General features: G+C 42.4%; 1 non-coding gene across 1 annotated transcript; it reads right to left on the bottom strand.

Annotated features, from left to right (window-relative positions):
- Positions 1–7,196: 7,196 nt before the first annotated feature.
- Positions 7,197–7,303, bottom strand: LOC131840004 (U6 spliceosomal RNA). Its single transcript, XR_009357124.1, has one exon. It is a non-coding gene; the product is annotated as a U6 spliceosomal RNA (small nuclear RNA).
- Between the last annotated feature and the right edge of the window lie 8,090 nt (positions 7,304–15,393).

A 15,393-nucleotide genomic window follows, 5' to 3' on the forward strand; every position in this document is an offset into this window, starting at 1 on the left:
GGAGAGATGGAAGCCTGCCTGCTAAGGAGACATGAGGGGATGACTAGGGCAGGGGCGCGTGCTCCATTCTGAGGAAGGAGTCTTGGCAGATGGCAGGCCTGTCCTGTGCCTCTGGTCCCACGGGGACAGCATCTCCTTGGCCACCTGTCCCAAGGGCAGACTTGGGCGTGCCACCAGGTTCCATACCCGGAATTCGCAGAAACAACCCCATGCAGAAACGGGTAGTCAGATGCCATCTTTCACCAAGATGTGGCAACGTTGTGAGTTGCAGGGGTGTGCCGGGGAAGGAGTGGAGACAGTCCCCCACAGTTCCCCATCCCAGTGCCCGGGCCATGTGCAGGGATCCTTTCGCCTCCTCTCTCTTGTGGTGAAAGCACTGGCCTAGACCCCGTGTCTGCCTGAGCGCCGGAGCAAAAGGCAAAGCCTTACCTACGCCAGGAGATGGTAATAGGCATAGAGTGCCATGCTAGGCCACGGAAGCTGCTGCAGTGATGTGACTGTGTCTGCTTAGTTCGGCTTAGCAAGCTGAACCCCGGGCGCGAACTTGGAGCCCGGGAAAGAAAGGCCCAAGAGGCACCAGCTCTCCCGGGGCTCTTCCCTAGTCTCCACAGCACGGTGTAATAATCCCACGTGGAGCGAAATCCTCTTTGCCTGGGCATCTCCCCTGGGAAAGCACAGCATTCGTTGGGAAACCAGGGTTGGGTTTGGGGATGCTGCTGCTTGCCTGAGTTAGTTTCCGTAGCACTGTGGAAGATACCCGCATGGAGCGAAATACTCTTTGCCCTAGCTTCCCCTCTGCCTGAGAGAGAAGCATGGTTGCACACGTCTGTCACCGCGCTCCCCAGGAGCAAGTGTGGCGAAGGCACAGCTCGCCGACCCCGGGGAAGTGGAGGAGCCCTTGGCCTTGGGTTCGGGAAACGCTCGGGAAGCAGGATAGCCTACCGTGGCACGCACAGCAGGCCGGTGGCAAGACAAGTGTCACACGCTACCCGTGCGGAGAGGTGGAAGCCTGCCAGCTAAGGCGACATGAAGAGACGACTAGGGCAGGGGCGCGTGCTCCACTCTGAGGAAGGAGTCTGGGCAGAAGACAGGCCTGTCCTGTGCCTCTGGTCCCAAGGCGAAAGCATCTCCTTGGCCACCTGTCCCAAGGGCAGACTTGGGCTTGCCACCAGGTTCCAAACCCGGAACTCGCAGAAACAACCCCATGGAGAAACGGGCAGTCAGATGCCACCTTCCACCAAGATGTGGCCGCATTGTGGGTGGCAGGGGGTGTGCCGGGGCAGGAGTGGAGACAGTCTCCCACTGTTCCCCAACCCAGTGCTCGGGGGGTTTGCAGGGATCCTGTCGCCTCCTCTCTCCTGTGGTGAAGGCACTGTCCTAGACCCCGAGTCCGCCTGAGCTCCTTACCTACGCCAGGAGATGGTAATAGGCATAGAGTGCCATGCTAGGCCACGCAGGCTGCTGCAGGTTTGTGACTGTGTCTGCTTAGTTCGGCTTAGCATGGTGAACCCCGGGCGTGAACTTGGAGCCCTGGAAAGGAAGGCCAAGAGGCACCAGCTCTCCCGCGGCTCTTCTTCCCTGCCGCGACAGAGCAAACGACCAAAGCCTTGCTGAGGAAGCAGCAGCGAAGTGCGGTTCGCGCCAAGCGGAAAACGTCTGCGAAAGGATAGCAGTCGCTGGGAAATCTGAGTCGGTTCTGTGGGCTACTTTTGTTGCTTGCCTTAGCCTAGTATTCGCAGCACGATGGGACAAACCCGCATAGGTCTAAAGCCTCTTTGCCGTGGCATCCCCTCTGGGAAAGCACAGCATTCTTTGGGAAATCAGAGTCGGGTCTGTGGGATGCTGCCTGCTGCTTGCCGGAGCTAGTCTCCACAGCAAGGTGTAATAAACCCGCATGGAGCGAAATCCTCTTTGCCTGGGCATCCCCTGTGCCTGAGAGAGAAGCGCGGTGGCGCCTGTGGAAAGAGCCTTAAGGAAAGGGACACGTCTGTCACTGCAGAACGACGGAAGCCAGGCTGCTAAGGCAACACGAGGGGAAGATTAGGGCAGGGGAAAGGGCTCCACTCTGAGGAAGGAGTCTGGGCAGAAAGCATGCCTGTCCTGAGCCTTTGTCCCAAGGAGACAGCAGCTCCTTGGCCACCTGTCCATGGTGGAGCCAGGGGCTTGCCACCAGGCGCCTACTCAGAACTAGAGAAACAACTCCCAGAAAGACCTGGCCATCACAGGACGCGAACATGGAGCCCGGGAAAGCAAGGCTCAAGAGCCACAAGCTCTCCCGCAGCTCTTCTTCCCTGATGCGACTGTAGCCTTGCTGAGGAAGTAGCGGCGTAGTGCTGTTCACTGCAAACCTAAGCCCTTTTGAAAGCACAGCATTCGCTGAGAAATGTTCTGCGGGCTGCTGCTGCTTGCAGAGCCCAGTCTCATGGTGGGAGAAACCCTCATACAGCAAACCTCTTTGTCTGGGCATCTCCCCTGGGAAAGCACAGCATTGGTTGGGAAACCAGAGTTGGGTTTGGGGATGCTGCTGCTGCTTGCCTGAGGGAGTCTCCGCAGCACGGTGGATGATACCCGCGTGAGCGAAATCCTATTTGCCCTAGCATCTCCTCTGCCTGAGAGAGAAGCATGGTTGCACACGTCTGTCACCGCACTCCCCAGGAGCAAGTGTGAGGAAGGCACAGCACGTCACCCCCGGGGAAGAGAAGGAGTTCTTTGCCTAGGGTTCGGGAAACGCTTGGGAAGCCTGATAACCTGTCTTGGCACGCACAGCAGGCAGGTGTTAAGACAAGTGTCACCCGCTCCCTGTGCGGAGAGATGGAAGCCTGCCTGCTAAGGAGACATGAGGGGGCGACTAGGGCAGGGGCGCGTGCTCCACTCTGAGTAAGGAGTTTGGGCAGAAAGCAGGCCTGTCCTGTGCCTCTGGACCCAAGGCGAAAGCATCTCCTTGGCCACCTGTCCCAAGGGCAGACTTGGGCTTGCCACCAGGTTCCAAAACCGGAACTCGCAGAAACAACCCCATGGAGAAACGGGCAGTCAGATGCCACCTTCCACCAAGATGTGGCAGCATTGTGGGTGGCAGGGGGTGTGCCGGGGCATGAGTGGAAACAGTCCCCACAGTTCCCCAACCCAAAGCCCGGGCGGTTTGCAGGGATCCTCTCGCCTCCTCTCTCCTGTGGTGAAGTCACTGGCCGAGTCCCCGAGTCCGCCTGAGCGCCAGAGCAAAAGGCAAAGCCTTACCTACGCCAGGAGATGGTAATAGGCATAGAGTGCCATGCTAGGCCACGCAGGCTGCTGCAGGGTTGTGACTGTGTATGCATAGTTCGGCTTACCAAGGTGAACCCCGGGCGCGAACTTGGAGCCCTGAAAGGAAGGCCAAGAGGCACCAGCTCTCCCGCGGCTCTTCTTCCCTGCCGCGACAGAGCGAACGACCAAAGCCTTGCTGAGGAAGCAGCAGCGAAGTGCTGTTCGCGCCAAGCTGAAAACCTCTGCGAAAGCATAGCAGTCGCTGGGAAATCAGTGTCGTATCTGTGGGCTGCTTTTGTGGCTTGCCTTAGACTAGTACTCGCAGCAGATGGGACAAACCCGCAGAGAGCGAAAGCATCTTTGCCAGGGCATCCCCTCTGGGAAAGCACAGCATTCTTTGGGAAATCAGAGTCGGGTGTGTGCGATGCTGCCTGCTGATTGCCGGAGCTACTCTCCACAGCACGGTGTAATAAACCCGCATGGAGCGAAATCCTCTTGGCCCGGGCATCCCCTGTGCCTGAGAGAGAAGCGCGGTGGCGCCTGTGGAAAGAGCCTTAAGGAAAGGGACACGTCTGTCACTGCAGAACGACGGAAGCTTGGCTGCTAAGGCAACATGAGGGGAAGATTAGGGCAGGGGAAAGGGCTCCCCTCTGAGGAAGGAGTCTGGGCAGAAAGCATGCCTGTCCTGAGCCTTTGTCCCAAGGAGACAGCAGCTCCTTGGCCACCTGTCCGTGGTGGAGCCAGGGGCTTGCCACCAGGCGCCTACACTGAACTCGAGAAACAACCCCCAGAAAGACCTGGCCATCACAGGACGCGAACATGGAGCCCGTGAAAGCAAGGCCCAAGAGGCACAAGCTCTCCCGCAGCTCTTCTTCCCTGATGCGACTGTAGCCTTGCTGAGGAAGTAGCGGCGAAGTGCTGTTCACTGCAAACCAAAGCCTCTTCGAAAGCACAGCATTCGCTGAGAAATGTTCTGCGGGCTGCTGCTGCTTGCAGAGCCCAGTATCGCGTTGGGAGAAACCCTCAAACAGTGAAAGCGTCTTTGCCTGGGCATCTCCCCTGGGAAAGCACATCATTTGTTGGGAAACCAGAGTTGGGTTTGGAGATGCTGCTGCTGCTTGCCTGAGCGAGTCTCCGCAGCACGGTGGATGATCCCCGCATGGAGCGAAATCCTCTTGGCCCTAGCATCTCCTCTGCCTGAGAGAGAAGCATGGTTGCATACGTCTGTCACCGCTCTCCCCAGGAGCAAGTGTGGGGAAGGCACAGCACGCCGCCCCCGGGGAAGAGAAGGAGCCCTTGGCCTTGGGTTCGGGAAACGCTGGGGAATCAGGATAACCTGCCGTGGCACGCACAGCAAGCCGGTGGCAAGACAGGTGTCACCCGCTCCCCGTGCAGAGAGATGGAAGCCTGCCTTCTAAGGAGACATGAGGGGACAACTAGGGCAGGCGCGCATGCTCCACTCTGAGAAAGGAGTTGGGCAGAAGACAGGCCTGTCCTGTGCCTCTGGTCCGAAAGGGAAAGCATCTCCTTGGCCACCTGTCCCAAGGGCAGACTTGGGCTTGCCACCAGGTTCCAAACCCAGAACTCGCAGAAACAACCCCATGGAGAAACGGGCAGTCAGATGCCACCTTCCACCAAGATGTTGCAGCATGGTGGGTGGCAGGGGGTGTGCCTGGGCAGGAGTGGAGACAGTCCCCCACAGTTCCCCATCCCAGTGCCCGGGCCATGTGCAGGGATCCTTTCGCCTCCTCTCTCCTGTGGTGAAAGCACTGGCCTAGACCCTGTGTCTGCCTGAGCGCCGGAGCAAAAGGCAAAGCCTTACCTACGCCAGGAGATGGTAATAGGCATAGAGTGCCATGCTAGGCCACGGAGGCTGCTGCAGGGTTGTGACTGTCTGCTTAGTTCCGCTTAGCAAGGTGAACCCCAGGCGCGAACTTGGAGCCCGGGAAAGAAAGGCCCAAGAGGCACCAGCTCTCCCGGGGCTCTTCCCTAGTCTCCACAGCACGGTGTAATAATCCCACGTGGAGCGAAATCCTCTTTGCCTGGGCATCTCCCCTGGGAAAGCACAGCATTCGTTGGGAAACCAGGGTTGGGTTTGGGGATGCTGCTGCTTGCCTGAGTTAGTTTCCGTAGCACTGTGGAAGATTCCCGCATGGAGCGAAATACTCTTTGCCCTAGCTTCCCCTCTGCCTGAGAGAGAAGCATGGTTGCACACGTCTGTCACTACGCTCCCCAGGAGCAAGTCTGGGGAAGGCACAGCACGCCGCCGCCGGGGTAGAGAAGGAGCCGTTGGCCTTGGGGTTTGGAAAATTGAACAGCCACAAGCAGAAAAATGAAATTGGACCATTTCCTTCCACCATACATTAAAATAGTCTGGAAATGGATGAAGAAGCATAATGTGAGAAAGGAATCCATCATAGTCCTTGAGGAGAGAACAGGTAGCAACCTCTTTGACCTCAGCAGCAGCAACTTCTTCCTAGGAACATCGCCAAAGGCAAGGGAAGCAAGGGCAAGAATGAACTATTGGGATTTCATCAGATCAAAAAGCTTTTGCACTGCAAAGGAAACAGTTAACAAAGCCAAAAGATGACTGTCAGAAGTTATCTGGGAGAAGATATTTGCAAATGACATACCAGATAAAGGGCCAGTATCCAAAATCTATAAAGAGCTTATCAAACTCAACACCCTAAGAACAAATAATCCAATGAAGAAATGGGCAGAGGACATGAACAGACATTTCTGCAAAGAATACATCCAAATGGCCAACAGACACATGAAAAAATGCTCCACCTCACTCGGCATCAGGGAAATACAAATCAAAACCAGAATGAGATACCACCTCACACCGTTCAGAATGGCTAAAATGAACAAGTCAGTCAATGACAGATGCTGGCGAGGATGTGGAGAAAGGGCAACCCTCCTACACTGTACGTGGGAATGCAAGCTGGTGCAACCACTCTGGAAAACAGCGTGGACGTGCCTCAAAAAGCTGAAAATAGAACTACCCTATGACCCAGTGCTTGTAGTTTTGGGTATATACCCTACAGATACAAACGTGGCATTCTGAAGGGGCACATGCACCCAAATGTTTATAGCAGCAATGTCCACAATACTTAAACTATGGAAAGAACCTAAATGTCCTTCAACAGATGAATCAATAAATAAGATGTGGTATATATGTACAATGGAATGCTATGCAGCCATCAAAAGAAATGAAATCCTGCTATTTGTGATGACGTGGATGGAACTAGAGGGTATTATGCTTGGCGAAATAAATCAATCTGAGAAAGACAACTATCATATGATCTCCCTGATATGATGAAGTGGAGATGCAACATAGGCGGTTTCGGGCGTATGAAAAGAAAAATAAAAGAAGATGGGATTGGGAGGGAGACAAACCATAAAAGACTGAAACTCACAAAACAGACTGAGGGTTGCTGGGGGGAGGTGTGTTGGGAGAGGATGGTGGGGGTATGGACATTGGGGAGGGCAGGTGCTATGGTGAGTGATGGTGAGTGCTGTGAAATGTGTGAACCTGGTGTTTTACCCCTAGGGATAAAAACACATTATATGTTTATAAAAAAATTTTTAAAAATAATTTAAAAAATCCATTAAAGAAAAAACACATATTGCAAGCCCAGAGCTAATCTCATATTCAATCAAAAACGTTTGAAAGTTTTCCCCTTAAAGATCAGAAGAAAGACAAGTGTGTCCACTTTCACTACTCTCATTTGACATAGTACTGGATGTCCTAGCCAGAGAAACAAGGAACACAAAGAAATAAGAGACTCCAAAAAAAAAGGAAGAAGTAAAATTTTCTTTTTTTGGATAACATGAACTTACATGTTAAAAAATCCTAAAAACTTCACAAAAAAATTTGAATAAACAAATTTAGTAAAGCTGCCAACTACAAGATCAATATATAAAAGACAAGAATTTTGTTTTGTTTCATTTTTTTTAATATGGAATGCTTCCCAGTTTTTCATGTCATCCTTGTTCAGTGATCACGCTAATCTTCTCTGCATCATTCCAATTTTAGTATATGTGCTGCCAAAGTAAGCACAAGACAGGAGCATTTTAACACTCTAATGATGAACTATCTGAAAAAAATAAAGAAAACAATCTAATTCACAATAGCATCAAAAGTAAAAAATACTTAGGAATAGATTTAACTAAGAAGATGAAAGATCTGTACTCCATAAACTATGACATTGATAAAGAAATTGAAGGAGACACAAATGGAAAGATAGCTCATATTTATGAATGGTAAGAATTAACATTGTTAAAATGTCCATACTACCGAAAACCATCTGTAAATCCAATTCCTATCAAAAATCCAATGTTAGGGGTGCCTGGGTGGCTCAGTGGGTTGAGCCGCTGCCTTCGGCTCAGGTCATGATCCCAGGGTCCTGGGATCGAGCCCTGCATCAGGCTCTCTGCTCAGCAGGAAGCCTGCTTCCTCTTCTCTCTCTGCCTGCCTCTCTGCCTGCTTGTCATCTCTCTCTGTCAAATAAATAAATTAAAAATCTTAAAAAAAAATCCAACATTATTTTTTTACAGAAGTAAGTAAAGAATCCTAAAATTTATATGAGACCATAAAAGACAACAAATAATCAAAGCAGTTCTGAGAAAGAATGAAGATGGGAAATTACACTTCTTGATTTGAAACTATACTACAAAGCCCTCATGCTCAAAACAAGAAAGTATACTGGCATAAAAACAGACCAATAAACAAGTAGAACAGAATTGAGAGTCCAGAAATAAATCCTTTCATACAGTCAGCTAATATTTGACAGGGGCCAACATATCTAATGGGTAAAGATAGTCTGTTCAATAAATGATATTTAAAACTGAATAGTCACATAAACAGTATGGAACTGGAACCTTATATCACTCATAAGTCTTAACTTGAAATAGATTAAAGACTTAAAGGTGATGCATGAAACTAAATTTCGTAAAGGAAAACATAGGAAGAATTCTCCTTGACAGTGGTCTTGCCAATAGTTTTTTGGATACCAGACCAAAAACACAAGCAAAAAAAGCAAAAATAAATAAATGGTATTACATCAAACTAAAGTTTCTGCATAGCCAAAAAAAAGAGAGAGAGAATGAAAACACAATCCACAGAATGTAAGAAAATACTTCCAAATCTTATATCTGATAAGAGGTTAATAACCAACAGATACAAATAGAAAAAAATATATAATTTAAAAAATAGCAAAAGGATCTCAATAGACTTTTTTTTTTTCAAAAAAGTTATATAAATGACCAACAGGAGCATTAAAAAGTGCTCAACGTAAAAATCTCAGGGCAAAATCCTTATGTTGTTGTTGTTGTTTACTTCTGAAAACCACAGCAAGATATTAGAATATATACTACCAAAAAATTGAAACTAACAAATTTTGGTAAATATTGGGGAAAATGGGGAACTCATGCACTGTGATAGGGATATAAATTTGTATGGAAAACAGTATGGAGATGATTCATATTATTAAAAGTAAAATTACCATATGATTCAGTAATCCCACTTCTACGTATCTATCTAAAGGAAACGAAGTCACTGTTCAAAGACATATCTGCACTCTTATGTTCATTTATAAAATTATTAACTCTAAGCAAGAGATGGAAATAACTTCAGTATCCATTAATGGATGAATGAATAAAATAAGTATGGTAAATATATACTATGGAATACTACTTAACCATGAAAAATTAAGAAATACTGCCATTTACAACAGCATGGATGGATCTTGAAGGTATTATACTAAGTGAAATATTTCATAGATTTTATATATTTTTTTAATTTATGTATTATGATATCCCTTACATAGAGAATCTGAGGAAAAGGAAAACTAATGGAAACTTAGAGTTGAGTTGACAAGGGGTGAACCTGGGGTGGAGTAAGGTGGTCAAAGGGTGCAAACTTGCAACTATAATATGAAAAAGTTCTGGGGATCTAATGTACAGCATGATGATCATAGTTAATAAAATATACATACTTTTTTAATTGTGCTTCCCTTCATTAAACTTTGCATATATCACATTCTTACAAGTTTATAGCAATCTTGTATAAAAGAGGCCTGCTGCCACCATTTTTCTAACAACATTTGTTCATTTTGTGTCTCTCTGTCACATGTTGGTAATTCTTGCAATATTTCAAGTTTTTTCATTATTATTGTATTTGTTATGGTGATCTGTGATCAGTAATTATGACCCACTGAAAACTCAGAACTAGTTTACTTAAGGTATATACATTGTTTTTCTTTAAAAAAAAATGCTTTTGAGCAGTACAGTATAGTGTTTATTTTTTATATGCACTGGGAAACATAATTTTTTATATGCACTGGGAAACCAAAAAAAATAATCATTTGACTTAGTTTATTGAGATAATCACTTTATTGAGGCAGTCTGGAACAAAACCCACAAGACCTCTGAAGTTTAACTCTACTGTAATATACATAAAAGTTGCTAAGAGAGTAGATCTTAAAATTCCTTACGATACATGCATGAAAAACAGTGGCAACTATACGAGATAGTAGATGTATTAACATTTTTATGTAGATTATATTGCAATAAAGATGTATACCACTTTATCAAATTGTACAAAATTTACACAATGTTAAAAGTTTGCAATGTTATAAGAAATCATTTCTTAAATTTACAAATTATAATATGTTGTTTTTTTTTCAATAAAGCTGGAAAAAACTTTTTGTAGAATTAATCTATTTTTCAAAAAAGGAAGTAAGGCTGTAGAAACTGCAACTAACTCTGAAATAATAGAATATAAAATCCATTTTCGTTATATACACTGTGACAAAAACTATTACTTAGTTTACAATGGAGCAGTACTTATGAAGCATGAAGGATGGTCTATAAATAAGGCTGAAAGAGCTCAGTTTTAAGGTTTAAATTTAAAATCTTCTTTTGAAATACTAAACTGACCACCCAGTTTTCCAAACATCAATGTCTTAATTGCATGAATTTATTTCATACAACTCTATAATCTAGTTTCATAAGAAAGCAGCATGCAAATTTTGAATAAGACAGACTTGCTTAAGTTTCTTTATGTTCAACAGTAAAGGATACCTCCCTAAAAATAAATAGAAGAAAAATCAGCATATTTATTATGATAATTATTATTCATAATGAGATTCATATTGAATTAGGGAATATATATCCTCACAGGGGGTAAAGTAAAATGAAATTTATTTTGGTAAATGAATAGCCAATACAATGCCTCAATATAAATGAATATTACCATTTTGAACAATATAATTACTATTACTAGAATTATTATAAGTATAAAAATAGCTATCATTTTAGCATGGAATAGGAGACTCTCATGCTCCATGCTTCATCACATCCACACAACAACGCTGCATAATAAGTATTATCATCACCATTTCATGGGTGAAAAAACTGAGGCTAACGCATTTAGATAACTGGTTTATGATTACATGGCTAGTAAAGATGCATCACACTAGTTTAGGCTTTATGATTTCAGAATTGTACTCTTTCCACTGCACATTCTATTACTCTGTAAATACTTGGTCTCTTTTCATTTGGTTCTTTAATTTTATTCATGTGGTGATGGCTTAAAGCTTCATTTAAAGGAAGCTTAAAAATTTCATGTAACCAAAAGTTCCCAAGAATTAAAAATGTCATGGATCTAATGTAGACATGGATATCATTAGTTAATGGGTAACTATATATTTTCCACTCTAGTGAGATAACAATCAGAGTATTTTTCTAAGTTTTAGTCTCTCAGTGTTAAAAAGGATTTTGTTAAAATAGAAATATTTAGACAAAGGTGATCAAAAGTCTGGATCAGGTCACCTTAAGATAAATATTAGGAAACTGAGGAAACAAATGGAGATTTGAACACTGAGCTAGGATATAATGAATGGTTTCAAGTATTTAGTAGAGTATAGAAAAGCCCTTTAAAGCCTGGTCTTAGCCTAGCATTGCAGCTTCTGGGATATCTGTCTATCTATCATCTATCTATCTAGATATAAATTTGAAAACTTTTTTAACTTAAAGATTTTGAGAAATAGAACATAATCAGCACCATAGAAGATCTGTTTATGATAACAACCTAGCCCCTCCTCCCAGTTTGTTTATATTCTCTCTTATTTAATGTAACATTGTGCAAATAGACCGCTACTGATCTGCCGTTATGAATGAAATAGCTATAATCATCTGTTTGCATATCCTGGTGAAAATATTCATTGAGTTCCATGTTGTATTTCTAGGAATGGACCAAATTTTTATTTTTATTTTTAAGTTTTCTAAATATTGTCCAACTTACCTCAAATATTTTTATTATGGGCACTTTCATTCTTTCACATTCTTGCAAGGCAATTATACTGTTGTCCAATATGGTAAGTGTGTAATAGTATGTCATTTTAGGTTTTAATTTATTTTTAATTTAATTTAATTTAATTCCAGATTCATAATAAAGATAAACAGTTTTTATATATGAGTGGCCATTTGGATTACCCTTTCTGTAAAGTACGTGCTCAAATCTTTTGATATCTTAACATTGTGTCATACTGACTTCTTTAATAGTAGATTTTCTGAATGAACTTTTAGCTGTGTAGGTCTTCTCTATTTTATTTTGAACTTGTTTTCATTTCAAAATCTTTATATTTATTTTCATAATCTGCTTTTATTTTGCTTTGTCTATTATCTATCTATCTATTTATTTGCAAGCAAGAGAGAGTGAGCAAGTGAGAGCGCAGGGAGGGATAGAAAAAGAAGGGAAAAGAATCTTAAGCAGGCTCCAGGCTCAGCACAGAGCCCAACTCTGGGCTCTATTTCACAACCCTGACATCATGACCTGAGCCAAATTAAAGAGATAAAATAAAATTAAGGTGTTAAAAAAAAAGGAAAAAGAATTGGAGGTTTAATTAAGTGAGCCACCCAGGCACCCCTGCGGTATCTTAAATTAGCTGTCATATCTTTAAAGTTCTAGAGTATCCATTTGGTTAATTTATAAAACCTTTCACAATATCATTTTTCGTTTCAGTTTTTTGTTCAATTTGCTTCCCCTCTCATTTCTTTGAGCAGAGTAATCAAGCCATTTTACAATCTTTATTGATCATTTTAACATCATACTTAATCCCATTTTGTCTATCAAATCTTGTTAATGGTTTTTCTTTGTGTGCTTTGTTACATTTTGCTATGTTCAAGACATTATATTTGAAACTCTTATTGAGTAGGGATAATTAAGAGCTATAGTAATGGTATGGTCCCCCTTGGCAGGATTTTCTCTTATATCTGAGACTCTACAAGACAATCATACTCCAAATTCAGTGATTGGCTTTCTCAGTTTACACAGAAGGCAAGGTAGGCTATAGTCTTATTTCTGCTTCTCCTTGTGCTTTGGGGATCTCAACTTAAATTTGGGTTGTACCAAAGTCGTCAAATTTGATTGCTGCTGGATTTTGAATTTTGTTTCTCTAGTATCAAGAGTCTATTAACAACACAGCTCAGTGTGTTTTAGCTGTTTCAAATGCTCTCATAGCTAAAATGGCTTCAGGGCATATATCTCTAGGCTCTCATTGTATTTCATATTTTGGCCCAGTAATCCCTCACTTATTTTTATAATCATCCTGATATTTTTAACCTTAAAAGCTATTTTGTCTGGATTTTTAGTTGTCTTAAGTAGGAGTTTTTAGATCACCATTACTAGAAGCAACAACAAATATACATGAAAATATCTGCAGTAGTTTATCACATCTTTATGGCTTTGAACTTCCATAAGCTGAGGCATCCTTCTCTAATCACTTAGGCAAACTCCAATTTACCCTTTAATACAACACAAGAATTGCTTCATTTAAGAACATGTTCAGGGATGACTCTTCCCCACTGTTCTTACCAACATTCCCACACACTCTTTGCTACCTACACCTTGTTTATGAACTTTCGTTAGGTATATCAGCGTGACCAGAATTTTGCTCTATTGTATTTTTGTCCTTTAGAGCTTTAATTAAATATGAATTCCATAGAAAGTCTGTCCCTTTTCTTTCAAACCTGGGTTAGTTATTTCTTCTCATTCTTTGTCAGAAGTTATTTTATTAGAGAAACTTATAGCTCTATTGTGACTTTGGAGCCTTTACAGTTTTTCGACTGGAAAAATCACCCATCCCTGAGATTTTTACGCAGCTTCCTAGCTGATATTATTCAGAAATCTGTTCAAAACAGACTTTTTCAGGGAGGCCCTTTCGGACCACTCAGTTAAAAAACCTCTTCTCAATCACTGCTCTTTTTAAAATGTGCTTATTTAGTTCAAATATGCATCTCTATTAAAGAAAAACCAGTACGATTTTTTTTTAAGTTGGCTTACCTATTATCTATCTCTCCCATTAAAATGATTCCTCTGGGCTGGGGTTTTATTGTGCTCATCGTAGGCCAGGCACTCAATAAATTGTCTCTGAATGATTGAATTGTTTGACTCCCTTGCTAGATTCTCAACTTCATGAGGCCAAGGATTGTTCTATTCAGTCCTTCTTTATCCTCAATGTCTGTTATATTGTAGTCACTTACGTGACTAATGGGAAAAATCACAGAAAGAAAGAGCTAAAACTACAGGAAAACCCTGTAGGTTCAATAACACAAAGCTTTCTAAAATTATTTAGCCCAGGAATTGAATACTGGCTGCACTTTTGATTTTTTTTTACAATACCATTGTATTGAATTTAATTTAAATGGAAATACTTGAATGGTAGAATAATAAAAAAATTATAAAAGCAACTTGCTCCTTAAAGTAAGAATTATATAGGGCATCTCTTCTAGAAGCAAAGTTTTCAAATGTCAAACATCTGAAAGCATAGAAGGAGAAGTAAGAGTGTGAATTGTACTTCAATGCTCTTTTCTTTATATTCAGCAAACAGATTCATTCACACCTTTCCAATTTTTTCAACTCTTTTGACAAAGCCTTCAGAGGAGTTACTGCTGATGACAACCATCACAGCCTAACAGGAGAAATTTTATAAAGAAAAATAATAGCATGTTTTTCCCAAATTGTTAAGGATATGGTGAAGCCCTGTCAGTTTCAAAGGAGGAATGTGCAATTCCATGCTTATATAATCATAACTTATTTTAATAGTGGCTTTGCAATTTTTCAGATATATCCATTTACTGAAACCACTATCAAATAAACAAAAACAAACAAATTAACAGGGGTTCGAGACAGAAATTATCTAATCTAAAAATAGCACATGTTCACAGAAGACACAACACATATCCCAAGTACTACTATAGGTTTCAGGTAATAGTCAAAACAATAGTAAAAATGATTCAGACCCTACCAGTCAAATCATAAATGGGACCTTAACTGTAAATCCTTATCTTTAGATCAAAGCAGGTAATTGGGTGCTGAAGATACATTACAGAACTAATATGTTATAGAACTCCTCTGAAATGAGTCATTTATTCCATCACTTTTCCTGCACAGCTGCTGACCCATGTTTTGGTTCCTGGAAACAGCTGCTACCCTGTCATACTTCTTAAAAGCACATATATTGATAACTCTACTCATTCCTCCATTCCTCTGTGACTGTCACTGTGTTAAAATGTGGAGTCAGCTGACTCACTTGTGGTGGTAATAAAGTAGATGCGTTTGCAAAGTATTTTGTTATATCTAAAAACGCAAAAACCAAATTACATTGAAATCATAAGGAGTGTTTCAGGGAGAGCTGTAGGATGTGGTTTCTTGTGTAATCCACAGAGATTAGCTCCAACACATATTTAAACTCTCCTCTAGGAGCAACCTTAGTGGTAAAGCAAGAAGATAAACAGATGTATACACACCCTGGCACAAAATTATCACTTATGTTTGGCTTCCTAGTCTCCTCGTGTGACTTATTTATCTTAACTTCTCTCTGAAATCAGGGAACACAGAATCTCAATCAGTTGACATTTTTCTACTGAATTACCCAATAGTCTGATCATACCCCTAAGACTTTTTAAAATTAGTTCACTCATAATCCCAAATCTGCTTTGCTTCCTCATCTTAGTACACTGTAATTTGATTTCAAAATGAGGACAGTTGTCAGTAATGCCACATTCATTAATCTATTTTACAATTCCATGTGCTTATAACTATGAAGATATGTTAATAACATCCATTCCAATAAGCCACCCTAAATT

The sequence above is a fragment of the Mustela lutreola genome, chromosome 8 (genome assembly GCF_030435805.1).
Source record: "Mustela lutreola isolate mMusLut2 chromosome 8, mMusLut2.pri, whole genome shotgun sequence".
NCBI lineage: Eukaryota > Metazoa > Chordata > Mammalia > Carnivora > Mustelidae > Mustela > Mustela lutreola.